This window comes from Petromyzon marinus, unplaced genomic scaffold (genome assembly GCF_048934315.1).
Source record: "Petromyzon marinus isolate PM22_M1 ecotype Great Lakes invasive population unplaced genomic scaffold, UKy_Petmar_22M1.pri1.0 PM_Scaffold_21, whole genome shotgun sequence".
Classification (NCBI taxonomy): domain Eukaryota; kingdom Metazoa; phylum Chordata; class Hyperoartia; order Petromyzontiformes; family Petromyzontidae; genus Petromyzon; species Petromyzon marinus.
This window is the reverse complement of record NW_027423180.1, coordinates 34415-52668: the sequence shown is the minus strand read 5'-3', so window position 1 is coordinate 52668 and position 18254 is coordinate 34415. Positions and strand designations below refer to the sequence as shown.

The window sequence follows — 18254 nt, the reverse complement described above, 5'->3', positions numbered from 1 at the left end:
GGTAATGACAGGGGGAGTCAGCTGTGAGTGCGAAGGGACCGGTGGCCACGGGAGGTAATGACAGGGGGAGTCAGCTGTGAGTGTGAAGGGACCGGTGGCCACAGGCGGTAATGACAGGGGGAGTCAGCTGTGAGTGTGAAGGGACCGGTGGCCATGGGAGGTAATGACAGGGGGAGTCAGCTGTGAGTGTGAAGGGACCGGTGGCCACGGGAGGTAATGACAGGGGGAGTCAGCTGTGGGTGTGAAGGGACCGGTGGCCACGGGAGGTAATGACAGGGGGAGTCAGCTGCGAGTGTGAAGGGACCGGTGGCCACGGGAGGTAATGACAGGGGGAGTCAACTGTGAGTGAAGGGACCGGTGGCCACGGGAGGTAATGACAGGGGGAGTCAGCTGTGAGTGTGAAGGGACTGGTGGCCACGGGAGGTAATGACAGGGGGAGTCAGCTGTGAGTGTGAAGGGACCGGTGGCCACGGGAGGTAATGACAGGGGGAGTCAGCTGTGAGTGTGAAGGGACCGGTGGCCACGGGATATAATGACAGGGGGAGTCAGCTGTGAGTGTGAAGGGACCGGTGGCCACGGGAGGTAATGACAGGGGGAGTCAGCTGTGAGTGAAGGGACCGCTGGCCACGGGAGGTAATGACAGGGGGAGTCAGCTGTGAGTGTGAAGGGACCGGTGGCCACGGGAGGTAATGACAGGGGGAGTCAGCTGTGAGTGTGAAGGGACTGGTGGCCACGGGAGGTAATGACAGGGGGAGTCAGCTGTGAGTGTGAAGGGACCGGTGGCCACGGGAGGTAATGACAGGGGGAGTCAGCTGTGAGTTTGAAGGGACTGGTGGCCACGGGAGGAAATGACAGGGGGAGTCAGCTGTGAGTGTGAAGGGACCGGTGGCCACAGGAGGAAATGACAGGGGGAGTCAGCTGTGAGTGTGAGTGGACCAGTGGCCACGGGAGGTAATGACAGGGGGAGTCAGCTGTGTGAGTGGACCAGTGGCCACGGGAGGTAATGACAGGGGGAGTCAGCTGTGAGTGAAGGGACCGGTGGCCACGGGAGGTAATGACAGGGGGAGTCAGCTGTGAGTGTGAAGGGACCGGTGGCCACGGGAGGTAATGACAGGGGGAGTCAGCTGTGAGTGAAGGGACCGGTGGCCACGGGAGGTAATGACAGGGGGAGTCAGCTGTGAGTGTGAAGGGACCGGTGGCCATGAGAGGTAATGACAAGGGGAGTCAGCTGTGAGTGTGAAGGGACCGGTGGCCACGGGAGGTAATGACAGGGGAGTCAGCTGTGAGTGTGAAGGGACCGGTGGCCACGGGAGGTAATGACAGGGGGAGTCAGCTGTGAGTGTGAAGGGACCGGTGGCCACGGGAGGTAATGACAGGGGGAGTCAGCTGTTAGTGTGAAGGGACCGGTGGCCATGGGAGGAAATGACAGGGGGAGTCAGCTGTGGGTGTGAAGAGACCGGTGGCCACGGGAGGTAATGACAGGGGGAGTCAGCTTTGAGTGCGAAGGGACCGGTGGCCACGGGAGGTAATGACAGGGGGAGTCAGCTGTGGGTTTGAAGGGACCGGTGGCCACGGGAATGTTCGCGGTGTCAAGTGAACGGGTCTTCAATAAAGCGCCACATCGGGAGGAGTGTGTCAATGTCGTCGCTACACTTTCATGAGTGGCACGACTCATGAAAGTGTAGCGGGGCCGGAGGGGGTGGCCCCTCCCCCCGCGTCCTCAGCGGTGGGGTGTTCTCCAGGTCGCTGTCCCACTCCACCGCCGCGCGCCGTTGCCGAGGCTTGTGGGGGCGGGCACGGTGACCTGGCGGGAGGAGGGGGGGGGGCGATAGAGGGGAGCACTCAGCCACCCACTCAGCCACCCACCCACACTCACCCACTCACCCAACCACACACTCATCCACCCATCCACTCATCCACCCACCCACTCATCTACCAACTCAACCACTCATCCATCCACCCACACTCACCCACTCACCCAACCACCCACCCACACACTCATCCACCCATCCGCTCATCCACCCTCCCACCCACCCACTCATCCACCCATACGTTCATCCACCCACCCACTCATCTACCAACTCACCCACTCATCCATCCGCCCACACTCACCCACTCACCCAACCACCAACTTATCCACCCATCCGCTCATCCACCCACCCACCACACATTTCAGAAGTGTTAAATTTCGTGAGCTGCCGTTTTGTATGTGTAAGATGTGCGTGTTTGAGCTGTTGCTCTCGCTCTGGCCCCTCCCCCCCTCCAACCGTATTTCCTATTTAAGCTTCTGTTCATCCCTCCGGCTCCCCCCCCCCCTCTCTCTGCCTCCCTGTCCGTCTTTCCTCCCTCCTTACCTCTTGGTAGACTTGTATATGTATTTCTACTGACCGTGTAACTCGTATTTTTCATTCTATGCTGGTATGTGCACTCCAAAGGTTGAACACGAAATTTAACACTCTTCCGAAATTCGTGGTCCCCCAGGAAGTGTCTGTGTTGTTGGCCTGACTGGATGTGCTTCACGTAATGTTTTTTCAGGTTTGTTGAATTCTCGTCTCTCATCTTTTTGTTGTATTTACCTCCATGATTTGTTCTTGACACCTGATGAAGATCGCTGCGTTGTGATCGAAACGTCGTGATTGTTTTTTGTTTTAATATAATTTTATTGTATTTCTACATACGTGACTTTACCCAAAAAAACAATGAGTAATTTTATGAAGTCACAAAAGCTTTATTACTTTATTATCACACTTCTACGGGGAAGTTACCGTTGTAATTAAGTGTAAGATGTGCCCTTTTTGAGCTGCCGTTTTGTATTCACAAGAGGTGGTCATTTTTTGAGCTGCCGTTTTGTATTTACAAGAGGTGGTCCTTTTTTGAGCTGCCGTTTTGTATGTGTAAGATGGACGTTTGAGCTGCCGCTCTCGCTCTGGCGCCTCCCCCCCTCCAACCGTATTTCCTATTTAAGCTTCTGTTCATCCCTCCGCCCCCCCCTCTCTCTCTGCCTCCCTGTCCGTCTTTCCTCCCTCCTTACCTCTTGGTGGACTTGTATACGTATTTCTACTGACCGTGTACCTCGTATTTTTCATTCTATCTATGCTGGTATATGCAATCCAAAGGTTGAACACGAAATTTAACACTCTTCTGAAATTCGTGGTCTGCCAGGAAGTGTCTGTGTTGTTGGCCTGACTGGATGTGCTTCACGTAATGTTTTTTCAGGTTTGTTGAATTCTCATCTCTCATCTTTTTGTTGTATTTACCTCCATGATTTGTTCTTGACACCTGATGAAGATTGCTTGCGTTGTGATCGAAACGTCGTGATTGTTTTTTGTTTTAATATAATTTTATTGTATTTCTACATACGTGACTTTACCGAAAAAAACAATGAGTAATTTTATGCAGTCACGAAAGCTTTAATACATTATTAGGGCTCAGATTTTCCCGCCGCCGCCTCCACTAGCCCCGACCCGGAAGCGAAAGTCGAAGCGTGGGATGGGGGTCAAGGGCCCAGAGGAAGAGCTCAGGGGTGGGCGTGGTCGCATCGTGTTACGTCACTCAATGGGGCGTGGTTGCAGGAGGCGTGGTCACATCGCTCACGTTGTTACGTCACTGGTGACGTCACTTCACCACGTGCTTCCTCAGAGTTCGAGACGGGTGCGAAGGAGGCTGCTTCTTAATCTTCGAGCTGCTTCATCTTCGTCTTTCGAGCATCTTCTGCGGAAGCCATTCGATTAAAAATCTTGACGAGGTGAGTTGTGTGGGTTCATGGCGAGTGTGTGGGTCCATATTGTGGGTTTTTAGTGAGGATGTGGGTTCGTGTTGTGGGTTCTTGGTGAGAATGTGGGTCCGTGTTGTGGGTTCTTGGTGAGGATGTGGGTCCGTATTGAGGGTTCTTGGTGAGGATGTGGGTCCGTGTTGTGGGTTCTTGGTGAGGATGTGGGTCCGTGTTGTGGGTTCTTGGTGAGGATGTGGGTCCATGTCGTGGGTTCTTGGTGAGGATGTGGGTCCGTGTCGTGGGTTCTTGGTGAGGATGTGGGTCCGTGTCGTGGGTTCTTGGTGAGGATGTGGGTCCATGGTGAGGATGTGGGATCGTCGTGAAGATGTAGTTTCTTAGTAAGGATGTGTATCCCTGTGGCGAATTCGTAGTGAGGGTTCATGGTGAGCATGCGAGTTCGAGTTGTGAGTCCGTGGTGAGAATGTGGGTCCGTGTTGTGGGTTCTTAGCGAGTGTGTGGGTTCGTGGTGAGGATGGTGGGTTTCTGGTTGGGATGTGGGTTAGTGGTGAGGATGTGAGTCTGTAGTGACTCTCTCCACCGTCCCCCCCTTCACCGCTCTCCACACAGAGACCCTGGGGACTACTGCATGAGAGACAGTGGGATCTGAGAATCAACGTCATTGAGGTAGGCGTGGCCCCCTCCACTCGACTTACGAACACCCTCACTTACGAACACCACCTCACTTACGAACACCACCCTCACTTTCGAACATGATCCACTCTTACCAACACTCGCACTTACGGACACCACCCACACTTACGAACCAGCTTCCATGAAATATATATTTAACATCGACTTAAAACGCAAACTCGCACTTGCAAACCAGCGGAGCGATCCTCAGTGAGATGTAGTGAGTCGGCCTCGCGCTGGGAGTGTTTGCAATGCCTGTACACTACTCTGTGGTGCCACAGTGACGAGATGTTAATGACCTCACTTGGTATACAGGAGGTTGTCGGTTCGATCCCGACCCTGACGCCTACTATTTGAAGTCTGTGTGTGTAGAGGAGCCTACTTCACCTTTGTTTTTGTGTGTTTATATATGTTTATATGTATGTGTGTATGTGTGTGTTTACGAGGCAAAACAACCCCCTACCTCCTCTCTGTGCCGAACGGGCAACTCTGTCGTGGACAGTGCTGTGGAGGGAGGGCCAATTCCGATTGGCCCCTTCCCTCATGGCGTCTGTGACCACCACAGTGGCTAAACGGGGGCTCTGGACAGGTGCGAGGGGCTGGTAACCCCTCCACCTTCAAAAATTTACCAAGAAACCACAATTAAAAATGTAACTAATAAGCTTGTGCCGGAGGCCCCGGGAAGACAGGCGTCCATGACGTCTCCTGGCCAAACCCCAATTGGCCGAGCCAGGAGATTGAATCTCTACCCTCAGGGCTCCTCCAGAAACAACGAAATGCCACTTCGTGCGGCCATGTGGAATGTTCGAATGCTCACTGCGGAGGAGAGACTGCCACTCCTGTCGGGAGCTAGACCGGCACCACCTGGATCTCTGTGGCATTCAGGAGGTCCGGTGGACCGGTTCTGGCTCCTGCCACCATGAAGGGTGGACAGTCCTCTACTCGGGGCAGCAGACTGCCAAACAACAGGGTGTGGCTCTTCTTTTGAACAAAAGAATGAAGGGGGCGTGGGAGCGTGGCGGTGAGGTGTGAGAAGTTGTAAGCCCCAGGCTACTTTGGGCTCGACTTCCCATCAACTGGAGGCGAGGAGTGGTGGTCGTGGTTACTTATGCCACCACCGAAGACGAACATCCGTGGAGGGATGCAGGCAAAGCCGATGAGTCAGATGCCTTCTATGACCTCCTGTCACAGGTGCTGGCTAAAGTGGTCCCTCGGGATAGAGTCATCTTGTTGGGTGACTTCAATGCCCGAGTTGGTCATGACGCTGGCATCTGGTCTGGAGTGATTGGAGGGCATGGGCCAGATCAGCTTAATAACAACGGTAGGAGGCTGCTAGATTTTTGTGCAGCCCATGGGCTTGTAATTACCAACACGCTGTTACGGCATCGGGGCATCCACACAACATCATGGATGCATGCCGGGTCCAAGCAAGAACATCTACTGGACTACATAGTGATGGACCAGCGGATGCAAGCCCATGTTCTTGACACCAGGACCTACCGTGGAGCTGATCTGCCCTCTGACCATCGACTAGTCATCTGTAAGATGCGCCTGCCATTCTTCCACTCCGGTGGTGGGTGTACACCCAGGACCCCATTCCAACCTAAACTGGCCTGGTCTCAGGTGATGAAAGTTGCAAGCAAGAATTTCATCATCGCTTGCGGCTGGGGTTGGCATCGTCCCCCACTCCTCCTGATTTCGAGGGTATATGGGCGAGTCACGTAGAATGAGAATAAAATAATAAATTGATAAAATAATATAACACAATATTCTAACGACGCTTCGGCCACAACACAAGCGGCCTTCATCAGGTGAAGGGACGAGACTGTCAGGAGGACAGCGCTGGAGTGAAAAAGCCACGCTCAGATCGCGACCTTTAAGCTGTGTGAGAAGAAACAAAGCACCTTGACAAAGGAATTAGCATAGAATTTAGCATTGAAATGGCTGAGTGATTAGCTTGTAACTGGTCACAGAAATAGCTATGTTAAAGTCAGAGCATACACATTCACAGAGGCACCTAGTACAAATCAAACAGGAGAATTTAGCATTGAAATAACTAGGCGAATTGAGCATTGAAATAACTGAGTGATTAGCTTGTGACTGGTCACAGAAATGGCTATGTTGAAGTCAAGGCCTACACATCCGAGCTATTCACAGTAACTGGGTATACACTACAATATATAATGAATACTATATAGTGAACTAATAAAAAACTAAAATATAAATTACCTCAATGTTATCAATGAACTCTATATATTCTCCAATCAGCTAAGCTACCAACAATAAGTCGTTATATATCACAATGCTATATGGCGAAAAAATGGGTGGATTCTTACCCTCAACTTTAGCAACATGGATAGCTACGGGCCCCGTTCAGACGGACGAGTTCATCCATGGTCGGAACAGAGGAGGGGGAGAGAGACAGCTGCGAGGCACTGTTATACTCCATGTTGTAAACCATACCATTAACCGTGGTGTGAGAGGTATTAAGAGTCAATGCCAGCGAAAGAGCTGCGGTCTGAAGGTCATCGTAAAATACAATTAATTAAGTGTAAATTTTATTTCCTTATTTTATTTTATCAATTTATTATTTTATTCTCACTCTACGTGACTTGACCGAAAGAACCAAAGAAGATGAATCCTTGCAGTCACGAAAGCTTTAAATCGAAATATATGGGCAAGGTTTAGGACTGACTCATGCAGCTGCAATGGCTTTGGGTACACGGTCCAGACCTCCCCAGAGACCCTGGCTGACAGAGGTGTTCAAGATAGTAGAGAAAAAGTGACAGGCCCACTGTCATCGGCTACAGAATCCCACGTCAGAGAATGAGGAGCCTTACCGCAGCCTTCGCTCGGAAGTTTGGAGAGCCGTGAGGCGCTGCAAGGATGGGTGGTGGTCGCGGATTGCTGAGGAGATGGAGTCTGCTTCAGTGGCCCGCGATCACAAATCTCAATTTAACTCCATCAAAAAAAGTCACCTGCAGCGCCACACCTATTACCATCATTAGGGGAAAAAACGGTGATCCACTCTCCGACCCCCAGGAACAGATTTGCAGGTTTGCAGATTTGCTGAGCATTTCTGAAGTCCTGGAAAACATCGTGGCAAAAAGTGGGGATGACCCTGCTGAGGCAGCGGTGCCTCAAATATTGTAAGAAGTCACCCCCTGTGAGCAGCTGGCTGAGGTGCCATCTGTTAAAGAAGTACTGAAGGCGATCCGGAGTCTGAGACCAGGAAAGGCACCGGGCAGACATGATCTCCCAAGCGAAATGCTGAGGGAGGGTGGCGTTTGTGCACAGACTGCCCTATATGACATTATAACAGTCTGGATCACTGGACGGGTTCCGCAGGATTGGAAGGATGCCCTGGTGGTCCCCTTCTTTAAGAAGGGGGACCGCACAGACTGTAAAAACTACAGGGGCATCTCACTCCTCAGTGTGCCGGGAAAGGTTCTGGCAAGGATTATTCAACATCGCCTTGCCAGGCACGCTGAGGAGAGGCTTGAAGCCCCAATGCGGTTTCAGGAAAGGGCGGTCCTGCACAGATGCCATATTTTCTGTCCGTCTGCTACAGCAGAGATGTAGGGAATTCCAGCAAGACCTACACATCTCTGCTTTATTGAACTGGTCAAAACCTATGATACCATCAGTAGGCCTGGGCTCGGGGTTGTTCTTCGTGCTTTTGGAGTCCCTGACCCTCTGCTCACAATCATTAAGGACCTTCATGATGGTGAGCGGGCCCGGGTAAAACTACGTGGCCGGGAGTCAGAGCCATTCCATGTACACCTTGGGGTGCGACAGGGATGTCCTCCGGCTCCCACATTGTTTAACATCTATTTTGACCACGTAGTTCGTGAAGCCTTCAATCGCTGTACCGGGGGAATCTCCATTTGGTACAGATATAATGGGAGGCTGATCGATGCCCGGGTGCGGTCAAGGGATGGCTCCCTATTGCTCAACCACGTTATGCATGCCGATGATTTGGTAATAGCTGCATATTCATAGGAGGAGTTGGAGATGCTGCTGCTGAGACTGGAGCGTGCCACTAAGAGATGGGGTCTTACCATCAGCCCCGCCAAAACTAAGCACCCGCCTGGGTATTTTGTACCATCGGACACTCCACTCCCACAACTCCCAATCGGTGATGGGGCAGTTGTGGAGAGAGTGGAGAGTTTCCCATACCTGGGCAGTGTGCTTATGACCGGCTCCAGTTTAACAGCAGAGGTCTCGCTCCGAATCAGTCGAGCGGCAATATCTTTTCATTGGTTGCGTAACGCTGTGTGGAAGCTACCTGGTCTGTCGCTCCGCACTAAGCTTCAGGTCTTCTCGGCCACGGTCATTCCCTCCCTTCTCTACGCTTGCGAAACGTGGACCCCCCTAATGGAACATCTTCGCCGGTTAGAACCATTTAGGCTAGCCTGCCTACGATCCATCCTGGGTTTAACCAGGCTGGATTGTGTGAGCTCACAAATCCTTGAAAGATCTGGACAAGGTTCATCGGTGAGCTCCTCTGGCAGGCAAGGCTGCGTTGCCTGGGTCATGTAGCCAATGCCCAGCCACCGCATGCCTAAACAGCTTTTGTTCGGCCGGATCGAGGGGGCTAAACGGGCACGGCACGGGCTAGAGAAGAGATGCAGTGATGTGGTACAGGACGTGGAGCCGAGTGGACATGCCGATGACTGGTACCAGCGGTGTCAAGGTCGGCCTCTGTGGAGGCTCGTGAAGGACGCTACTGGGCAGTTGGAGGCAGTCGCCCTCCAACAACAGAGGGCGGAGGAGCGATGCTCACAACAACGAGCGGAGCGCTGGGTGGCTAAAGCACAGCAGGTTGGCACAGTAGGGGGCACAGGTGGAGCATCAGCCAGTCATCTCAGTCAGCTCAGTCAGTCGCCCCGTGGCACTTGGGTCTGCCCCATGACCTCCTGCCAGCGGGCGTTCAACACTTCACGTGGCCTCCAGGTTCATATGGCCTGGCACAAGCGTCGTGGTGACGTCACCGCCACTTAGTGGCGAATGGCGGTTGTTGTAGACAAGGAGAGCTGGAGCACGTGGGAGGGAGTTTCTGGCAACACGTGGAGTGCGCTGTCCGCAGCCGTCACTGGCTCTATCCGCAGCAAATCGCCTCAAGGTGAGAACAGCAGTGAGGGGAAGTGGCCACGGTGAATGGGGGGATGTCACCACGGCCATGTTACGTGGGTGACTTCACGGTGGCCATGTTACGTGGGTGACTTCACGGTGGACATGTTACGTGGGTGACTTCACAGTGGCCATGTTACTTGGGTATAGAGTACTTGGCTGCCACTATAAAGTTCCACGTGATGATGATGTTGATATCAGCCACTTTGGTGGGGCCTTACCTGGTCAAATAAAAAATAGTTTAGATTTAGTATGGGTCTCTATGGTTATGTAAGAGTATAGATCTCTGTAGGTCTCGGTGGTTCTATATGGGAAAGGGTCTCTATGAGTCTCTATTGGTCTCCTTGGGTCTCTATGAGAATGGGTCTCTGTGTGTCTCAGTGGATTGCCAAGTTTCCACATGATTATGATGACGGTGATGACGTAGCTCTAGCAGGGGTCTTACCTGGCATATACACAAAATAGAAATATAGTAATAGGTTTTTACCATTTTAGCTGGCACAAAACTGCTTGTGTTGTGGTTATTGCAAATATGATCCCTTGTATAAAGGTGTCAGTTTTTGTGCCAGCTAAAAGGGTAAAAACCTATTGCTATATTTTGTTACTGGCAAAGGAGGTCTCATAAAATAGAAATAGTTTATAGTTCAAGTTGTTATTGTTGTCGTCACGCGTGCAGCGATTCTGGATCTCTTTTGGGCCTCAGCTGAGTCGTCGCCAGAAGTTGGAACTGGGCAGCCATGCAAGAGGTGTGGTTCTTCACGCTGGACGAGGACAAATCCTGGGGTGGCTACAAATGCGGCGGCTACGACAACCACAGCAACATCCCTGAGGCTCACATCGACAGAGACACCCATAGAGACACCAATAGAGACCCATGTAGACCCAAAGATAAACTGTTTGCAAAGAATCATGTCTCTGTTGCCAGATAAAAGGGTAAAAAAACAATTATATTTTGCTACTGGCCAAGGAGGTTCCAATGGTGTAAATGCTTAGCCCAAGCTCTCGTACTCTGATGGTGCATTGTCTTTGAGTTGTGCGCCTTGTGGCTTCATCTGGTCCAACACCAATGTGAGACGAGGCTCTAAGGAAAGAAGTCTCGGGTGTGGACCAATCGACAGTGCCAATACATTATCAAAGTCGTATGTTTTCGTTTGCATTCTGACCGCAGGTATTGTGGTCAATGCAAACATGGCTCCTTGTAAAAAAAAAGTGTCAGTTTGTTGCCAGATAAAAGGGTAAAAAAACAATTATCAATCATGTCTGCATTAACCACACACGGCACTTGTGGTGAACATGCAAACAAAAACACGCTCTGATAATGTGGCATTGTCTTTGAAACTGATTGGTCTACACCAGAGACAACAGCCTTCTTTAGGGCCGCGTCCCGCTACCCCAGCGTCCCGTTACCCAGCGTCTCGCTACCCCAGCGTCTCACTACCCAGCGTCTCACTACCCAGCGTCTCACTACCCAGCGTCTCACTACCCAGCGTCTCACTACCCAGCGTCTCACTACCCAGCGTCTCACTACCCAGCGTCTCGCTACCCAGCGTCTCGCTACCCAGCGTCTCGCTACCCAGCGTCTCGCTACCCAGCGTCTCGCTACCCAGCGTCTCGCTACCCAGCGTCTCGCTACCCAGCGTCTCGCTACCCAGCGTCTCGCTACCCAGCGTCTCGCTACCCAGCGTCTCACTACCCAGCGTCTCACTACCCAGCGTCTCACTACCCCAGCGTCTCACTACCCCAGCGTCTCACTACCCCAGCGTCCCGCTACCCAGCGTCTCGCTACCCAGCGTCTCGCTACCCCAGCGTCTCGCTACCCCAGCGTCTCGCTACCCCAGCGTCTCGCTACCCCAGCGTCTCGCTACCCCAGCGTCTCGCCACCCAGTGTCTCGCTACCCAGTGTCTCGCTACCCAGTGTCTCGCTACCCAGGTTCTCACCACCCAGCGTCTCACTACCCAGTGTCTCACTACCCAGTGTCTCACTACCCAGCGTCTCACTACCAGTGTCTCACTACCAGTGTCTCACTACCCAGTGTTAGACGAGAGAACGCCAAAAGGCAAACAGCCCCCCAAGTTTCACAGCGTTCAATAGTTTAACGACAATTATATATATTTTCGCGATCTAACCCCGACTGCTGCTGCCACCGAGCGTTAAACGTTCCGATTGCCATGACTGACCACCGGCCTCCGCCTCCCTCGATCCGCCAGGAACAGCTCCACTACCGCTATGAGGTGCGGAAGAAGATCGTCGAGGGAGGCCAGGGCCTGGTGCTGCCGTGCCTCGATCACAAAACCAACACTCGCTCGTGGCCATCAAGATGCTGGCGATGGCCTTGAGGAGAGCCGGAGGGGCCTTCCACGGCAGCCGCGCTGGGAAATAATACACGAAAAAAAAATCGGACGTTGCTACTAAATATAAACTAATAAATCTATAACTGCCGTAAAACTACTGCCAACTATGAACTAACAGAATAATAACTTCCGGAAAACTACTGAAAACTATGAACTAATTAACAATGTACTAGCCGCAATCAAGTTCATGCTAACTTTTAGCTAAAACAGATCCATAGAGACCCACAGAGACCCACAGAGACCCACAGAGACCCACAGAGACCCACAGAGACCCACAGAGACACACAGAGACACGGGGGGGGTGAGACACGGGGGGGGTGAGACACGGGGGGGGTGAGACACGGGGGGGGGTGAGACACGGGGGGGGTGAGACACGGGGGGGGTGAGACACGGGGGGGGTGAGACACGGGGGGGGTGAGACACGGGGGGGGGGGTGAGACACGGGGGGGGGGGTGAGACACGGGGGGGGGGGGTGAGACACGGGGGAAGGGGTGAGACACGGGGGAAGGGGTGAGACACGGGGGGGGGGTGAGACACGGGGGGGGGGTGAGACACGGGGGGGGGGGTGAGACACGGGGGGGGGGTGAGACACGGGGGCGGGGTGAGACACGGGGGGGGGGGTGAGACACGGGGGCGGGGTGAGACACGGGGGCGGGGTGAGACACGGGGGGGGTGAGACACGGGGGGGGTGAGACACGGGGGGGGTGAGACACGGGGGGGGTGAGACACGGGGGGGGTGAGACACGGGGGGGGGGTGAGACACGGGGGGGGGGTGAGACACGGGAGGGGTGAGACACGGGGGGGTGAGACACGGGGGGGGTGAGACACGGGGGGGGGGGTGAGACACGGGGGGGGTGAGACACGGGGGGGGGGTGAGACACGGGGGGGGGGTGAGACACGGGGGGGGGGGGTGAGACACGGGGGGTGAGGCACGGGGGGGTGAGACACGGGGGGGCGAGACACGGGGGGCGAGACACGGGGGGCGAGACACGGGGGGGGTGAGACACGGGGGGGGTGAGACACGGGGGGTGAGACACGGGGGGCGTGAGACACGGGGGGTGAGACACGGGGGGGGTGAGACACGGGGGGTGAGACACGGGGGGGGTGAGACACGGGGGGGGTGAGACACGGGGGGGGGTGAGACACGGGGGGGGTGAGACACGGGGGGGGTGAGACACGGGGGGTGAGACACGGGGGGGGTGAGACACGGGGGGGGTGAGACACGGGGGGGTGAGACACGGGGGGGTGAGACACGGGGGGGTGAGACACGGGGGGGGGGTGAGACACGGGGGGGGGGGGTGAGACACGGGGGGGGGGGAAGACACGGGGGGGGGGGGGAAGACACGGGGGGGGGGTGAGACACGGGGGGGTGAGACACGGGGGGGTGAGACACGGGGGGTGAGACACGGGGGGTGAGACATGGGGGGTGAGACACGGGGGGGTGAGACACGGGGGGGGGTGAGACACGGGGGGGGGGGTGAGACACGGGGGGGGGTGAGACACGGGGGGGGGGTGAGACACGGGGGGGGTGAGACACGGGGGGGGGTGAAACACGGGGGGGGGGGTGAGACACGGGGGGAGAGACACGGGTGGTGAGACACGGGTGGTGGTGGTGGGTAGAGTCCATACCTGCCAGAAGCTCGGTCTCACACACGTGCCGGATCAGCTCTCCTTCCACGTCCTCCGCAGAGGCCCCGCTGAGAGCCAGATCATCCTCACCCATGGTCTCCTGTCGCTGGGATACACACACACACAATCACACACAGACACACACACAAAAACACAGATACACACACAGATAGAGATACACACACACGCGCACAGATACCAATAGAGATGCGCACACACACAGACACAACAACAACCGCCATGTGCCACTAAGTGGCGGTGACGTCACCCTGCCCTCTCCGCCCTCACCTTGCCACCCTGCTGCCGCTGGCTGTGTCTCCGGTTGGCTCCCTTGCGCAGGCTGGCGCCGACCTGCTGCTCATGCTGCTGATTTTCTCAGCCTGCTCCTCGCGTTGAACGCGACGTTGCACCAACTCCGTACATACCTGTTTCATCAGCAGCAGCAGAATAGCATCGCCATCAACAGCAGCAGCAACCGACTAGCATCATCATCGTCACCAGCAGCTTCATCAGCGTTGTCGTCAGCAGCATCGTCGTCAGCAGCATCGTCGTCAGCAGCATCGTCGTCAGCAGCATCGTCGTCAGCAGCATCGTCGTCAGCAGCATCGTCGTCAGCAGCATCGTCAGCAGCATCGTCGTCAGCAGCATGGACATCAACAGCATTGCCAACCGTAGCAGAGTAGCTTCATCAAAAGTAGCATCATCTGTGTTGTCAACATCATCATCGTCATCAGCATCGTAATCAGCAGCAATAGTAGAAATGTAGCATCATCAACAGTAGCAGCAATAGCAGCAGCATGAGTAGATGAGTGGATGAGTGAGTAAATTGAGTGTATGGATGAGTGAGTGAATGAGTGTATGGATGAGTGAGTGAATGAGTGTATGGATGAATGAGTGAGTGTAGGGATGAATGAGTGTACGGGTGAATGAGTGAGAGGATGGATGAGTGAGTGAGTGGGTGAGTGAATGAATGAGTGTACGGGTGAATGAGTGAGTGGGTGGATGAGTGAGCGAGTGTAGGGATGAATGCGTGAGTGGGTGAGTGAATGAATGAGTGTACGGGTGAATGAGTGAGTGGATACGCGAGTGAGCAAGTGCCTGAAGGGGTGAGTGAGCAAACGGGCGAGCTGGCGGGTGCCGAGTGGGTGAGCGAGTGAGCGAGTGGGTGAGTGAGGTAGTGCTTGGAGGGATGAGTGGATGTGTGATCGAGTGGGTGGGTGAGCGAGTGCTTGGAGGAGTGAGTGGGTGAGCGAGTGGGTGAGTGAGTGAGGTAGTGCTTGGAGGGATGAGTGGATGTGTGATCGAGTGGGTGGGTGAGCGAGTGCTTGGAGGAGTGAGTGGGTGAGCGAGTGGGTGAGTGAGTGAGGTAGTGCTTGGAGGGATGAGTGAATGTGTGATCGAGTGGGTGGGTGAGCGAGTGCTTGGAGGAGTGAGTGGGTGAGCGAGTGGGTGAGTGAGTGAGGTAGTGCTTGGAGGGATGAGTGGATGTGTGATCGAGTGGGTGGGTGAGCGAGTGCTTGGAGGAGTGAGTGGGTGAGTGAGTGAGGTAGTGCTTGGAGGGATGAGTGGATGTGTGATCGAGTGGGTGGGTGAGCGAGTGCTTGGAGGAGTGAGTGGGTGAGTGAGTGAGGTAGTGCTTGGAGGGATGAGTGGATGTGTGATCGAGTGGGTGGGTGAGCGAGTGCTTGGAGGAGTGAGTGGGTGAGTGAGTGGATGAGTGAGTGAGGTAGTGCTTGGAGGGATGAGTGTATGTGTGATCGAGTGGGTGGGTGAGCGAGTGCTTGGAGGAGTGAGTGGGTGAGTGAGTGAGGTAGTGCTTAGAGGGATGAGTGGATGTGTGATCGAGTGGGTGGGTGAGCGATTGCTTGGAGGAGTGAGTGGGTGAGCGAGTGGGTGAGTGAGGTAGTGCTTGGAGGGATGAGTGGATGTGTGATCGAGTTGGTGGGTGAGCGAGTGCTTGGAGGAGTGAGTGGGTGAGCGAGTGGGTGAGTGAGGTAGTGCTTGGAGGGATGAGTGGATGTGTGATCGAGTGGGTGGGTGAGCGAGTGCTTGGAGGAGTGTGTGGGTGAGCGAGTGGGTGAGTGAGTGAGGTGTTGCTTGGAGGGATGAGTGAATGTGTGATCGAGTGGGTGGGTGAGCGAGTGCTTGGAGGAGTGAGTGGGTGAGCGAGTGGGTGAGTGAGTGAGGTAGTGCTTGGAGGGATGAGTGGATGTGTGATCGAGTGGGTGGGTGAGCGAGTGCTTGGAGGAGTGAGTGGGTGAGTGAGTGGATGAGTGAGTGAGGTAGTGCTTGGAGGGATGAGTGGATGTGTGATCGAGTGGGTGGGTGAGCAAGTGCTTGGAGGAGTGAGTGGGTGAGTGAGTGAGGTAGTGCTTGGAGGGATGAGTGGATGTGTGATCGAGTGGGTGGGTGAGCGAGTGCTTGGAGGAGTGAGTGGGTGAGCGAGTGGGTGAGTGAGGTAGTGCTTGGAGGGATGAGTGGATGTGTGATTGAGTGGGTGGGTGAGCGATTGCTTGGAGGAGTGAGTGGGTGAGCGAGTGGGTGAGTGAGGTAGTGCTTGGAGGGATGAGTGGATGTGTGATCGAGTGGGTGGGTGAGCGAGTGCTTGGATGAGTGAGTGGGTGAGCGAGTGGGTGAGTGAGTGAGGTAGTGCTTGGAGGGATGAGTGGATGTGTGATCGAGTGGGTGGGTGAGCGATTGCTTGGAGGAGTGAGTGGGTGAGCGAGTGGGTGAGTGAGGTAGTGCTTGGAGGGATGAGTGGATGTGTGATCGAGTGGGTGGGTGAGCGAGTGCTTGGAGGAGTGAGTGGGTGAGCGAGTGGGTGAGTGAGGTAGTGCTTGGAGGGATGAGTGGATGTGTGATCGAGTGGGTGGGTGAGCGAGTGCTTGGAGGAGTGAGTGGGTGAGCGAGTGGGTGAGTGAGGTAGTTCTTGGAGGGATGAGTGGATGTGTGATCGAGTGGGTGGGTGAGCGAGTGCTTGGAGGAGTGAGTGGGTGAGTGAGTGAGGTAGTGCTTGGAAGGATGAGTGGATGTGTGATCGAGTGGGTGGGTGAGCGAGTGCTTGGAGGAGTGAGTGGGTGAGTGAGTGAGGTAGTGCTTAGAGGGATGAGTGGATGTGTGATCGAGTGGGTGGGTGAGCGATTGCTTGGAGGAGTGAGTGGGTGAGCGAGTGGGTGAGTGAGGTAGTGCTTGGAGGGATGAGTGGATGTGTGATCGAGTGGGTGGGTGAGCGAGTGCTTGGAGGAGTGAGTGGGTGAGCGAGTGGGTGAGTGAGGTAGTGCTTGGAGGGATGAGTGGATGTGTGATCGAGTGGGTGGGTGAGCGAGTGCTTGGAGGAGTGAGTGGGTGAGCGAGTGGGTGAGTGAGGTAGTTCTTGGAGGGATGAGTGGATGTGTGATCGAGTGGGTGGGTGAGCGAGTGCTTGGAGGAGTGAGTGGGTGAGCGAGTGGGTGAGTGAGTGAGGTAGTGCTTGGAGGGATGAGTGGATGTGTGAGCGATTGCTTGGAGGAGTGAGTGGGTGAGCGAGTGGGTGAGTGAGGTAGTGCTTGGAGGGATGAGTGGATGTGTGATCGAGTGGGTGGGTGAGCGAGTGCTTGGAGGAGTGAGTGGGTGAGCGAGTGGGTGAGTGAGTGAGGTAGTGCTTGGAGGGATGAGTGGATGTGTGATCGAGTTGGTGGGTGAGCGAGTGCTTGGAGGAGTGAGTGGGTGAGCGAGTGGGTGAGTGAGGTAGTGCTTGGAGGGATGAGTGGATGTGTGATCGAGTGGGTGGGTGAGCGAGTGCTTGGAGGAGTGTGTGGGTGAGCGAGTGGGTGAGTGAGTGAGGTGTTGCTTGGAGGGATGAGTGAATGTGTGATCGAGTGGGTGGGTGAGCGAGTGCTTGGAGGAGTGAGTGGGTGAGCGAGTGGGTGAGTGAGTGAGGTAGTGCTTGGAGGGATGAGTGGATGTGTGATCGAGTGGGTGGGTGAGCGAGTGCTTGGAGGAGTGAGTGGGTGAGCGAGTGAGTGAGGTAGTGCTTGGAGGGATGAGTGAATGTGTGATCGAGTGGGTGGGTGAGCGAGTGCTTGGAGGAGTGAGTGGGTGAGCGAGTGGGTGAGTGAGTGAGGTAGTGCTTGGAGGGATGAGTGGATGTGTGATCGAGTGGGTGGGTGAGCGAGTGCTTGGAGGAGTGAGTGGGTGAGTGAGTGGATGAGTGAGTGAGGTAGTGCTTGGAGGGATGAGTGGATGTGTGATCGAGTGGGTGGGTGAGCAAGTGCTTGGAGGAGTGAGTGGGTGAGTGAGTGAGGTAGTGCTTGGAGGGATGAGTGGATGTGTGATCGAGTGGGTGGGTGAGCGAGTGCTTGGAGGAGTGAGTGGGTGAGTGAGTGAGGTAGTGCTTAGAGGGATGAGTGGATGTGTGATCGAGTGGGTGGGTGAGCGATTGCTTGGAGGAGTGAGTGGGTGAGCGAGTGGGTGAGTGAGGTAGTGCTTGGAGGGATGAGTGGATGTGTGATCGAGTGGGTGGGTGAGCGAGTGCTTGGAGGAGTGAGTGGGTGAGCGAGTGGGTGAGTGAGTGAGGTAGTGCTTGGAGGGATGAGTGGATGTGTGATCGAGTGGGTGGGTGAGCGATTGCTTGGAGGAGTGAGTGGGTGAGCGAGTGGGTGAGTGAGGTAGTGCTTGGAGGGATGAGTGGATGTGTGATCGAGTGGGTGGGTGAGCGAGTGCTTGGAGGAGTGAGTGGGTGAGCGAGTGGGTGAGTGAG

At 55.0% G+C, this 18254-nt stretch overlaps 1 long non-coding RNA gene across 2 annotated transcripts; it reads right to left on the bottom strand.

The window, feature by feature from the left end:
- Positions 1-4540: 4540 nt before the first annotated feature.
- On the bottom strand, positions 4541-13938 carry LOC142922915 (uncharacterized). 2 transcript variants are annotated; one of them, XR_012940417.1, is made up of 3 exons: positions 13805-13938; positions 13517-13616; positions 4541-11905 (listed from the first exon to the last, which is right to left on the bottom strand). It is a non-coding gene; the product is annotated as an uncharacterized LOC142922915 (long non-coding RNA). The 2 variants fall into 2 exon arrangements; XR_012940416.1 differs by having other exon boundaries at positions 13517-13622; positions 13805-13937.
- Between the last annotated feature and the right edge of the window lie 4316 nt (positions 13939-18254).